Source organism: Labeo rohita, chromosome 2, assembly GCF_022985175.1.
Source record: "Labeo rohita strain BAU-BD-2019 chromosome 2, IGBB_LRoh.1.0, whole genome shotgun sequence".
Taxonomy (NCBI): domain Eukaryota; kingdom Metazoa; phylum Chordata; class Actinopteri; order Cypriniformes; family Cyprinidae; genus Labeo; species Labeo rohita.
In genome coordinates this window covers 36,087,399-36,099,668 of record NC_066870.1, presented here as the reverse complement: position 1 = coordinate 36,099,668, position 12,270 = coordinate 36,087,399, and positions in this window count along the sequence as shown.

The window sequence follows — 12,270 nt, the reverse complement described above, 5'->3', positions numbered from 1 at the left end:
CCTGACAGTTGGGAGCCGCAAAAAAAAGAGATGTTTACTGTGTGACTGGGCTTGAATAGACAAAAGACCGACTGCTGCTGGGTGGATATAGACCGATAAAACAGACAAATCATCCACAGCCATCAGAGGAAAACAGAGGTAGTGTAAAACCACAGGACTTTTCCACCTCTCATCAGAGGAAATCAAGTGATTTTGATGCTTTGTTGTGATGAAAGCTCATGTTCTGTCTTGTGAGATCTCAAACGCTTTTGATTTTCCCTTAAATTATACCTCTTTGTTAGTCCATCCATTGCTAATATTGAATGGCTGCAGTGCGTTCAAAGAACTTTCTGTCAGTAATTTTTGGGTTTCAGCTGGTTGAGGTTCATTTAGATGAAGGCTGGAACAGACTAGGCTACTTTTCAAACTGTTTTTAAAACACTAGGCGTCATGCACTTGCAGACTTTGTATATAATTACAGAGGAAATCTGGGCTACATACCCTTCATACACGACCAGACTTTCAAGTTGTTTCGAACACAAACTCAAAAAAAAAAAAAACTTTTCTTAGAATTCTACATTTATGTTTTGCAATTCTGTTTTTTTTCCTACCACAGAGGTTACATTTTAGAATTTTGACTCCTCACCAAGATTTAAATGTATATCTCCTAATTCTGACTTTTTTCTTTTCATAAACGTAATAAAATTGCAATAAAAGAGATAATTGTGATTTTTTTTTTTTTTTACACAGTTCTGATTTACAAATCTATATCTACCAATTCTGAGTTTATATTCTTGCAATATGTAATTTAACAGATATATGCTGCTAAATTACAGTTGTATACTGTAGATGACAAAATGGCATTTTGCAGTAGCACACTGTATTTTTACAGTATAATGCTGGCAACCACAGCTGCCAGTAGATTGCCATTTTTTTTACAGGGAAATTTTTTACAGTGTAAGTTAATATTTCACTGTTTTCTCAGAATTGCAGGCAGAAAAAGTCAGAATTGGAAGATATAAACTTTTGCAATGAGAAAAAAAAAAGTAAAAAATTCAAGATAAAAAGTTGCAATTACTTTTTTTTTTTTTTTAATCCTGTGGTGAAAACAAGCTTCCATACATTTATTGTGTTAATGTTATGACATTGTAAACAAAAACATTTTCACCAGAAGTTAAATAACACAATTTTTACTCATAAACTTACAATTGCGAGTTTAAATCTCGCTATTTTCACTGTTTTTGGGAGTCTGAGTTTTTTTGTTGTTGTTGTTGTTTTTTTGCACCACAGAATAAAACAGAAACATTGTGACATTTTCTCACAGAGTTCTGAATTGCAAATTTATATCTACCAATTCAGAGTTTATATTCTTGCAATTCTGAGTGTATATCTCACTATTTTCTCATAACTGCAGAGGAAAAAAGTCAGAATTGGGTGATATAAACTTGGAATTGCAAGAAAAAAAGTTAAAAACGTGAGAGAAAAAGTTGCAATTATGTTTTTTTTAATCCCAATGACATTGTAAACAAAACATTTTTTCCACCGTACAGTTTAAATAACACATTTTTGACTTTTTTCTAAATTCGCATCCCACAATTCCTAATAAAGTCCATATTATTCCATGATAAAGTTGCAATTGGGAGTTTAAATCTCACTATTTTTACTGTTTTTGGAAGTAAAAATTCTGTGTTTTCTGTGTGTGTGGTTTTTTGTTTTTTTGTTATCGGAAAGTGCTGGGCAGCAGGTGTTTCTATGGTTTCACTCAGCTATGGCTCCAACCTCTAATTCATAATTAACTTTTGTGTTTACTGAAATGTTTGAAAGTGCGTTTTCATTGAAAACTGAGTGGGAACCATGTAAAAAGGTTTTATGTTGCTTTTGATTACGAGGGCAATGTGGCTCCACATTTTTCTTTAAGAAGGACTTAAAGAACAAAGCAAGGTAGAAAACATGTAGGTTTGTAACTTCTGATATTGTGTTCAGGGAGAGAAAGTGTCGCCCACTGGGGATGTCGTGTTTTGACGGTGTGGGTGGAAGCCATGACAGTGGTCTTAAAAGATTATCCTGTGTTATCCTGGACAAACTGTCGGTGGGAGGAAAGTGTTTAAATGAAACCAAAACAAGTAAATGAAAGAACAGAAAACCTTAAGGCAATCTTTTGCAAACAAGTTTAGAAGTTTTATGTGAACGACTGTGCCTGGCTATAACTCCTCTCTGATTTGCAGAAAGCTAAACGATTAAACCTAATGCGGTTTGTTTCGGGCAGTTCTTGGCAGGTCAGATTAATCATGTCACTGGATCAGCAGATGAAGCCAGTTGAGGTGCACTTGCATTGATTCCGCTGTCAGAGGAAGCAGTGAGCCGGAGCGCAAGAGGGAAAACACAACAGACAGAAGAAGCCAGGTCTAAACGATGTTCGATTAAGTAAACATTGAGTCTCTTATCTTTCTGTCCGTCTGCATTTTTTAAAAATTTTTATGCATGTCTTTATAGGTCGCGCTAACCGAAAATTCTCCGTCATTGACAGAATTTTTTTTTTATCAGTGACGGAAAAATTTGAAGGCCGTCCGTCACTTCCACGGATTACACTGAGGGTGATCTGTTGTAATTTGTAGCTGTAATTCCCACTCCTGTCCAGTTGGTGGTGAGTGCGCTCCAGTGTGCCAGCAGAGCAGTGAATCCAGAACAAAAACGAAAACGTCACAAATGTTTTGCTACGTGTTTAATTTTGCACAGGCGAGTGCCCAGTTTAACGGTGTATTTCCACTACGGCATCAAAACCACGCTCAGTGCCGTCGGCAACACTACAACGCCACTGCTTTGGGGCATGTGAAATTTAATGCAAAGCACGCCTATGAAAACAATGTTTACACCCTGTTTGCGTTTCATCTTCGTCTTTTAATGGCGGATCGCAAACTAAACACTAGCGTATAATGAAAGCATGCAAAGTGCATTTACTTTTTTTTACAGCTTTTAATCCCATAATGCACCTCGAGCGTTTATGCTCAGCTTCCATAGGAATGAATGGAAAACACTCTACTTGCTACACTGTAAAAAATAAAAAACGCAATTTGTTGAGTCAGCTTAAAATAATTTGTTACCCTGCTGCCATAAAACTTTAAGTTGAGTCAACTCAAATAAGTGTAGTCAACTTGAAATGTTAAGTTGAACTAAGTAACAACTTAGATATTTGTGTTTGTTAAACTTAACAGATGGGTAAGTAACCCAGCTGCCTTAAAATTTTAAGTTGAATCAACTGAAATAAGTTGTCACTTAGTATAATTTAACATTTCAAGCTGAATAAACTTTTGTTGAGTTGACTGAACTTAAAATTTGAAGGCAGCCAGGTAACAAATTATTTTAAGTTGACTCAACAAATTGTTTTTTACAGTGTACGCTGTAGTGGAAATACGCTGTTATGGCGTATTTTCACTACAGTGTAGCGAGCGTTTTCTATTCATTCTTATGGAAGTTGAGCGTAACTGCTCACGGGGTGCATTATGGGATTGAAAGCGGCACGGAGAAAGCGTTGAGAGCGGCTTTTTACCAGCAATTTCACATGCCCCAAAGCAGTGGCACTGTAGCGTTGCCGGCGGCACTGAGCGTGGTTTCCACTACAGCGTAGTGAGTGGAGCGGAGCGGAGCGTTTTCCATTCATTCCTATGGAAGCTGAGCGTAAATGCTCTTGAGGTGCATTATGGGATTGAGAGCGGCACGGAGAAAGCGTTGAGAGCGGCAGAGAGCGTTGAAAAGGTGGGGCAATCCTGAACTTTATGCAGATCACGAGCGCAAACACCGGGCGTCAACTAATCGCTTTGTAAATTAGATTCTGACGTATGCTTCCGAGTGTTTGTGGAAGTGGTGGATTACTAAGATGAAATCACATATCATCAAACAAGTCATGCAAAAGTAAATGCACTTTGCATGCTTTCATTATATGCTAGTGTTTAGTTTGCGATCTGCCATTAAAAGACGAAGATGAAATGCAAACAGGGTGTAAACATAAAAGCAGTGGCATTGTAGCGTTGCCGGCAGCACTGAGCGTGGTTTTGACGCTCAGTGAAGCAATCGTTTTCCATTCATTCCTATGGAAGTTGAGCATAAACGCTCCTGAGGTGCATTATGGCATTGAAAGCGTTGAGAGCGGCTGAGAGCGTCAAAAAGGTAGGGCATTCCTTAACTTTATGCAAATCTCCAGCGCAAAACGCCAGGCGACAACCAATCGCTGTGAAAAGTAGATTTTGATGTATGCTTCAGAGTGTTTGTGGAACTAGTGGATTTCTAAAATGAAATCACATATTATTGAACAAGTCATGCAAAAGTAAATGCACTTTGCATTTTTCTGTGGTGTTGTGTGTTTGTGTGGTGTTGAACATGAAAATTGACGCAGTCTCTGTTAATCTGTTCTCTTTAAAATAAATGTATAAGCCTGTGTGGTCCTGTAGGATCATGATTAAAAGTGAAAATGTAAACAAAAATAAAAGCAATTCAATGTGTTATTATAATTCAAGTATTAATTAATTAATTAATTAATTATTAATATGACTGGTAATAATAGATTTTGGCTGAATTTTTACGACCTTAAATATATATATTGCAAATCAAAAGTTTGGGATCAGTAAGATTTTTAATGTTTTTTAAAGAATTCTCTTATGTTCATCAAGGATGCATTTACTTGATCAAAAAACTGTTATATTGTGAATATTATTACAGTTTAAATGTTTTTCTGTTTTAATATAGTTTAAAATATAATTTATTGCTGATTTATTCCTTTTATTATTAATAATGTTGGAAACAGTTGTGCTGCTTAATTGTTTTTTGTTTTATGGAGCCTGTGATTTTTTTTTTTTTTTTTTTGTTTTTTTTTTTTGTTTTTCCTGAAAAAAGTATCACAGGTTCCAACAAAATATTAAGCAGCACAACTGTTTTTAACACTGATAATAAATCAATATTAGAATGATTTCTGAAGGGTCATGTGACACTGAAGACTGGAGTAATGATGCTGAAAATTCAGCTTGGATCACAGAAATGAATTACATTTTAAAATGTATTCACATAGAAAACTGTTATGTTACACTGAAATATTTTTTATTGATAGGACACTATATTGTGTATATATAATAAATAAATATGTACAGTGTACTTGTTTGTTTAGCATGTCATATAATTCATTACTCTTTGTTTTTGTTTCTCCAGCAGACATGCTGTAATGTTACCCAGCTCATCTGAACACAGAATAGCCTCTACACTTTTACCTGTTCTGATTCTTCGCTTTCCGGTTTGGTCATTTTTATGCATTGAGTACAGAGGCTTCTGAGAAATCGCTGTAAAGGTCAGTCCAGTCAAATGGTAATGGCTCTAAAGCAGACTGTTTTCACCGCCGGTCTTTTATGTGATGAACTGTGGGAATAGTTGTGTCATGAAAGCAGCGGAGTAATTACTGACGTTAACTGCAGATAAGCAGGGCCGGGAGGCCATGAAAACCATGTTAGGACGTGTGAGATCCATCCAAATGCATAATACAGAGCAGCTGGAAAATAAGATATCAGCTAAGACGAAAAGTTGTGTTCAGAAACACTGCATTTTTATGAAAGATTATGGTCACGATTACATCAGGAACATATATTAAGGAAAAATGTAAAACTATATATATGGGCCATTCTACAGAATTGGTCCAAATTGAATTGACCTATTAAGATTTTGCTTACATCTAGTGTGTGTGTGTGTATATATATATATATATATATATATATTTATTTATTCCTTTTTTATTTTTTTATTTATTTTTTTTTTTTGCTATTTTATTAACACTTTTTTCAGTGTTAAATCACTAATTATATTTTCAACAATATTTCAAGTGTAATTTTTGACATGCGTTGTATTTTAAATCCAGTTTTTCTTTTTAAAAGGCAAAATGTTGATCATACTGATTTCAAAGTTAAAGATTCATTAGTTTGAATATACACTGAACCAGAAACTTTCAGAAAATCTTAGTTGATAATTCAGTACTTTATTTCTGACAAAACATCCCATGTTTCGGTAATGAAAGTAATGCTTTGTTAGTGACCACATCACATTATTAATTGCATACCTACTAAAATTTAGGGGGTTTTTTTCCCCTAAATACGAGGATTATGTGTTACCGTTTGTCACTACCGAATCAATGACGTTTCGTTAGTGATTGTTTCAGTAGTGACAATTTTAATGGGATAACACCCAAAAAATAAAGATGTCACGACTGAAACTCCACCAAATGTTTTGATACTTGTGTAAATGTAATGGAATAACGTCCAAAAAAGTGTGCTTGATTGCAGAAAAAAGGTGTTTGGTAGTGACGTTCCTTACAGTTACACACAGATTTTTCAAACTTTCGAACACATTTACCTCAAAATGATGAGACCTATCTACTCACACCTTGTAGGTATGAGAGAAGGGGACACAGGAATATTCCCTAATCATAGATATATGGGTTTAGTTCTGTCTCGGCCAATAGACTAAAACATAGTGTTTCAGTAGTGACATGAAAAATGCAAGACACATTTTTTAACAACAAGTTTTACAATTTACAAAGAAAATACTTTTTAAAAGAATCAAAAAAGATACTTTTAAAAACAACAATGGAAAAAATACAAAAATTATTAAATATCATTTTCATAAGTTGAAATTTAGGGTTTAGGGTTCAGGACAGCCACCTCCCAATTAAAAGTACCCAATAATGATGATTTTAAATATATTAAGCTTACTAATATTTCACATATTATTGTGGGTTTCAAATGAGAATAGAAAGATCTTAATAAACATCTAAGATTTACTTAAATGCTTTTAAAAATCTGTTTTTTTGATTGTGAGACAGCAGTTTGCACCAGTTCTGTTTTTTTTTAATGCTCAAATGGTTCATTTGGCTCATAATAGTATAAATGTTGCACGTGTGTGTGCGTGTAAAATATTTGTAATGTACTTTTAGCCTGTTGTATTATTCATTTAGTTTATTATTTATTTCAGAGATCAAAAGAACTGATTTTGGAGAGAAAAAAATTATATTATATATATATTTTTCATGCTCAAATGGTTCAATTGGCTCATAATCATAGTATAAATTTTGTGTGTGTGTGTGTGTAAAATATTTGTATTGTACTTTTAGCCTGTTGTATTATTCATTGCTAGTTTATTATTTATTTCAGAGATCAAAAGAACTGATTTTGGAGAAAAAGATCGATTATGCATTAAACAAAATCCAGTTCCATCAAGCTTAGTCCACGTTTACATACTGATGTGTTAAATGTGAACAATCTAGAATGACACATCAAAAACAGTATTTATCTGTAAAGAGCCATTTAGCAACTAAAGAACACTGAAAGTACCTGATAAAAGAGACTTTTTAGTAACTGAAGTTGCTGCAAAGGACGTTTAAAGAATCTTTCTTTCTAAACATTTAGAAATGAATAGCCTGCAGATCATTGCCATGGTAACCAGCGACACAACATTCGCCGGCCGCCTGTGTGATGACGCACTATAAAACGGCTTGTGCTGCTTCCATTATCTGCCGTTAATTCGGCAAAATACGTGAATAATTTCCCTGGCAGGACTGTTTTCCCCTGGGAACGCGTCATTTATTTGTCAATTAGTTGTGGAAAGATTGTGCTGATAACAACTGCTACACTGATGGATCATGGGAGGTTAGTGGCCCACAAATGTTCAGAATATCAACACGTGATTAATCACATCCGCAGATACTCAGTGTATTTTCTGGCCGTTGAGTCCACTGCAGAGGCCTCTTCAAATGTGGCTTGTAGTGCTCAATTAGATCATCATGATGTGGTTGTTTTGTTCAGGTATATGTCACTTACATGTCATTACACATATTTTAATCTGTAATTTTTCAATATTTCCGCATTTATGCTTGCTCAAGCTTCATGTCTGGATTATGAAACCACACACACTGTCAGTTTAAATCTAGATCTCTTTAACCTGTCATACACATAACACACCATTGCATTTCTATTTGTTAAAAGATTGTTAGGCTGCAATAATTAAGTCTAATGGAACCGGTAATGCTTCCCATAACACCCAATGTACTTGTTACATCATAAGAATGGCATCTACGCTAATATTAGTCTGTTTCATTCTCATTCTGAGGCCACCTTCCAGTTTGTATCCAGATCAGATGGTCACTGCAGTCACCCTGACCCTGTCCAGATGGTGGTTCAGCACTTAGAGATGACCTCTACAACCCTGATTGTCAGCAGAGACCATGTCAACTAGATGAGCCCCAGAGACAGATCCCCAGCTAAGACCTTGTCCCCTTGTCAGCCATCGTAGACCAGGGGAACCAGATGAGTCCTCTGCTCAATCTGACTTTGTTGCAGCCTGGAATGAAACCACGGCATGCAGGTATCGTCTGGCCAGAGGAGAACTTTTTCTCCATTTCCAGCGTTTCCCCTGCCATTATATTAGGCGCCGCAAATACGCGGACAGGATCGTAAAAACGGATTTACTCTATAGCGCCAGAATTCCTCAATTTTTGGATGAATAAATCAAAAATATGTCTATCGCTTAATTTGAATCACGGTACGGACTAGTGTCTGTAAATATTAAAACGCAAAAAGACGGTTTAAATATGAATCCTCCATGTTCCTTTTGGCTCTGTATGAATGAATGGTGGAGACGCTCTTTTGTTTACAGTACTAGACAAATAGTGGAAGCACACGTGACGTGAGGCTCGCGGTGATTTTCGGCCTTTGTGTCTCTTATATGACGACATAAATACATTAACTTAATCTCCAGAGCTGCTGTGAGAGTCACTTCATATGAATTTTACCATTTCATTTGAGAAAATTAGCATCATATCATAGTGTATACCAGGGGTGTTTCTAGGATTATAAAACATCCGGGGCTGATGCCAAACATCAGGGGTTAGTGGTGTTGGGTGGGAGCTCACATCATGCTCACATAAGATTTTGTTAGACACAGGTGTTTGAACCTGGATGGGGTCCAGGGGCAATAAACTGGGGGTTAAAGACCTTGTCACACTATGAACAATAGTAAATAGTAATCACTGCAAATAGCAAACATATCAAAGTATTACAACAAAATTATAACTTTACAAAAACATGTTAGACAAATAAAATGTAGCAAATATATAGTTGCATGCAAAAAATAGGGCCCTGTTTTTTTCCCAAATTTCTTTTTTTTCTTCTTTTTTTTTCTGTTTGTCTGTTTTCATTTTTCTGGACTTCTTTTTAATGGTTAAATTTAATTTTGTTAATCAAAATGTAATTAATCATGTGTAATTAATTAAAACCATGAATCTTATACGATTTACCACCAATTTATCAAAAGTTAAGAAAAATTACATGTTTAGGACCCTATGAAATGTTTTATTTTTTTCACACGTTACGTTTTATTGTTACCAAATATGTTTTAGCATGTCTGTTTATTTGAATGCATAAAACAACTTTTATTTATTTTTACAATAGCCTTATGGAATTCTGTGTTGTGTACTGTTCTGGTTATCAAACGAAGGTATAAAATATTAATTAAATTGATCTTCTAATGAAAATGATATTTTATTTTTGGCAAATAAAGGGTATTTACTATTCAAATGTAAAACATGGAAGAAATATTGTGTGAGGAATTTGTATATTTTTTTATTAATTAATAGTAGTAGTCGTAGTAGTAGGCACGTACATAATACTGAATGGTTAATAAAGTTAAACCGAACTTTTACTTTGACGGGTTGCCGTGAATACCTGTAAATTTCTGTGTGTATATTTGGCACTTGTTTTACTCAAATGAAACAGTGAAATGCTCATGAATTGACTCTCAGAGCAGTTTTGGAGATGTTGTTAATGTATTTATGTCCTCATTTAGTGAAACGGCAGACGCTGCAATCACTGCGAGCGTCACACGCGCATCAGTATTACAAGTAAAGAAACCGCGCATCCGCGCCGTTCATTCATAAAAAGGCACGCAGAACATGCAGGATTCATGTTTAAATAGTCTTTTGCGGCATAATATTTACAGATACTAGTCCATATCACGACTTGATTTAAGTGTAATGACCAACTTTTGATTAATTCATTCAAACTTTGACAAATTCCGTGGAAATCAACATTCAGGGCTCTAGCCCCGAATGATCAGCCCTAGCGACGCCCCTGGTGTATATACACAAAAACTCACACAATTCACACAATTTTTCTTCCATGTATTCATTTTAAAAGATAAACCTTTGGCAACAAATAAAAGGGTTTAATTTTCATTTAATTAAAATAAATAAATACATTTCTGATCATTTAATTATCAGAAAAATTAAAACACACAAGAATTTCTGAAAAAAAGAAAAGAAAACGATTGTAGGGCCCTGTTGGATTTTGGACTTATTTTTTTCACTGAAATAAATGTACAGAGAGTAAAGAGTAAAGTAACTGTTACCGAAAAAAATACCATATTGTAGTCGCTTTTTCAGATGTTGAAAATTCATTTTCAAATCTGAAACATACAGAAGACTCATATGAGATTACTGGGAACGTTTCCCATGATAACAATAATGAGCCTCATTTTGTCCTCTGTTGAATGTAATGTTTCTTAGGAGAAACAACTGAGATGTTTAAGAGACATGTTTGAGATTATAATGAGACATATTCATGCCTACTTTAGCAACTTGCCATTTCTGAGCGATGTTTAAGATATCTGAAACTGAAAAAGAGATTCATTTGAGATTACTCGGATCTTTGTTCTCACGGGAACAATCTTTAGTCTCATTTTGCTCTCCTTATATTGTCATTTTTCCTAGGAGAAACAACTGAGATGATTAAGAGACCTTGTTATTGAGAGGTCTGTCTTGTTTAGGTCAGTTTATCGCACCGAGTCTTGGGAGATTTCCCTTCTCTCGCAGTGCTCAAAATGCAAGCAGATGAGCCTTTCTGAAGAGGACGTCACTCGTAAATATTTGTGCTGCTCTCCCAAGATCAATTATAGGAACCCTTCTTTTCATCCATATTGTCAGAAGACTTGGCACTGCTGGTCATCTTATTAAAATCCAGCATTTTAACTAGCTGAGCCTACAAGACCTTTACTGTCAGCAGTTACAGATTGTCCCGGTAAATTACGATAAATTCACTGTACACCTGACACATCCAGTTTCATTCGTTAGACTTGAATGAGTATTGATCCTGCGGTACACAGGTGATGAGCTCACCTTCTGCTCAGCATTCACTCGCTGTCTGATTGCATTGAGAGAGAGGCAACTAAATGACTCAAATTCTTTCGATTTAAAAAACAGTATTAGAGGAATGTGGCATATGTCAACATGAAGTATTATATTGAAGGAAAAACCACAGTGGGTTTGGTAATGCACTTTGACTACAGGAAGGCTGCTTATTATTCCAGACTGACACTGAATAAATTGTATTCGTGAATCAAGAGCAGAAGACACTATAGCAATTAACATAGACCCGCAGACGGCCACCAGGCACATATTCCAATTATAATAGATGCAGAAAATACCCTCTTCATTCAAATGCATTACGACAATTGAATCTGCAATCCTATTTCTATTTGATTATTTTGCACAATGTCATTGTCATTCTATTGCTTGTAGTATAAAATTGCATTTTTTAAATTAAAAATGATATCTTTAAGTAGATCTATTATTACATTTTTTTCTTTTGATTCCCAAATGCTGTGCATTTCAGTCTCCCATTGTGTTAATAGTCAAAACATTAGGCTTGCTGAGATTTTACTTGTTTGAGTAGATGTTGTCATTTCATGTCCTTTTAATACTATTTATTAAGTAATGTTTATTAAATATTAAAGCTAGTTATTAAACAGCATTGCTTTTACATTTCAGTTGTTTTTCCTAGGCATTGGTGAGATTAATATGGAAGCCCATTTTTATCTCACAATTCTGACTTTTGAGTTATAAATTCAGAAATGTAAGATATAAAGTAAGAATTGTGGGATATAAACTCGCAATTCTGACTTTTTTTTCCGCAGCTGTGAGTTTATATCTTGCAATTCTGACGTTTTTCCTTAAAATTGTGAGATATAAACACACAATTGTGAGTTATAAATGCAAGATATAAAGATTGCAGGATATAAACTTGCACTTCAGACTTTCTTGCAACTACTAGTTTGTATCTCGCACTTCTAATTTAACTTGCAATTTGTGTTAAAAAGTCAGAATTGCATGTTTATATATCACAATCAATTCTCTTTTATTTTTTAGAATTGCGACTTCATATCTCACAATTCTGACTTTTTTTCACAACTGCAAGTTTATATCTCACAATT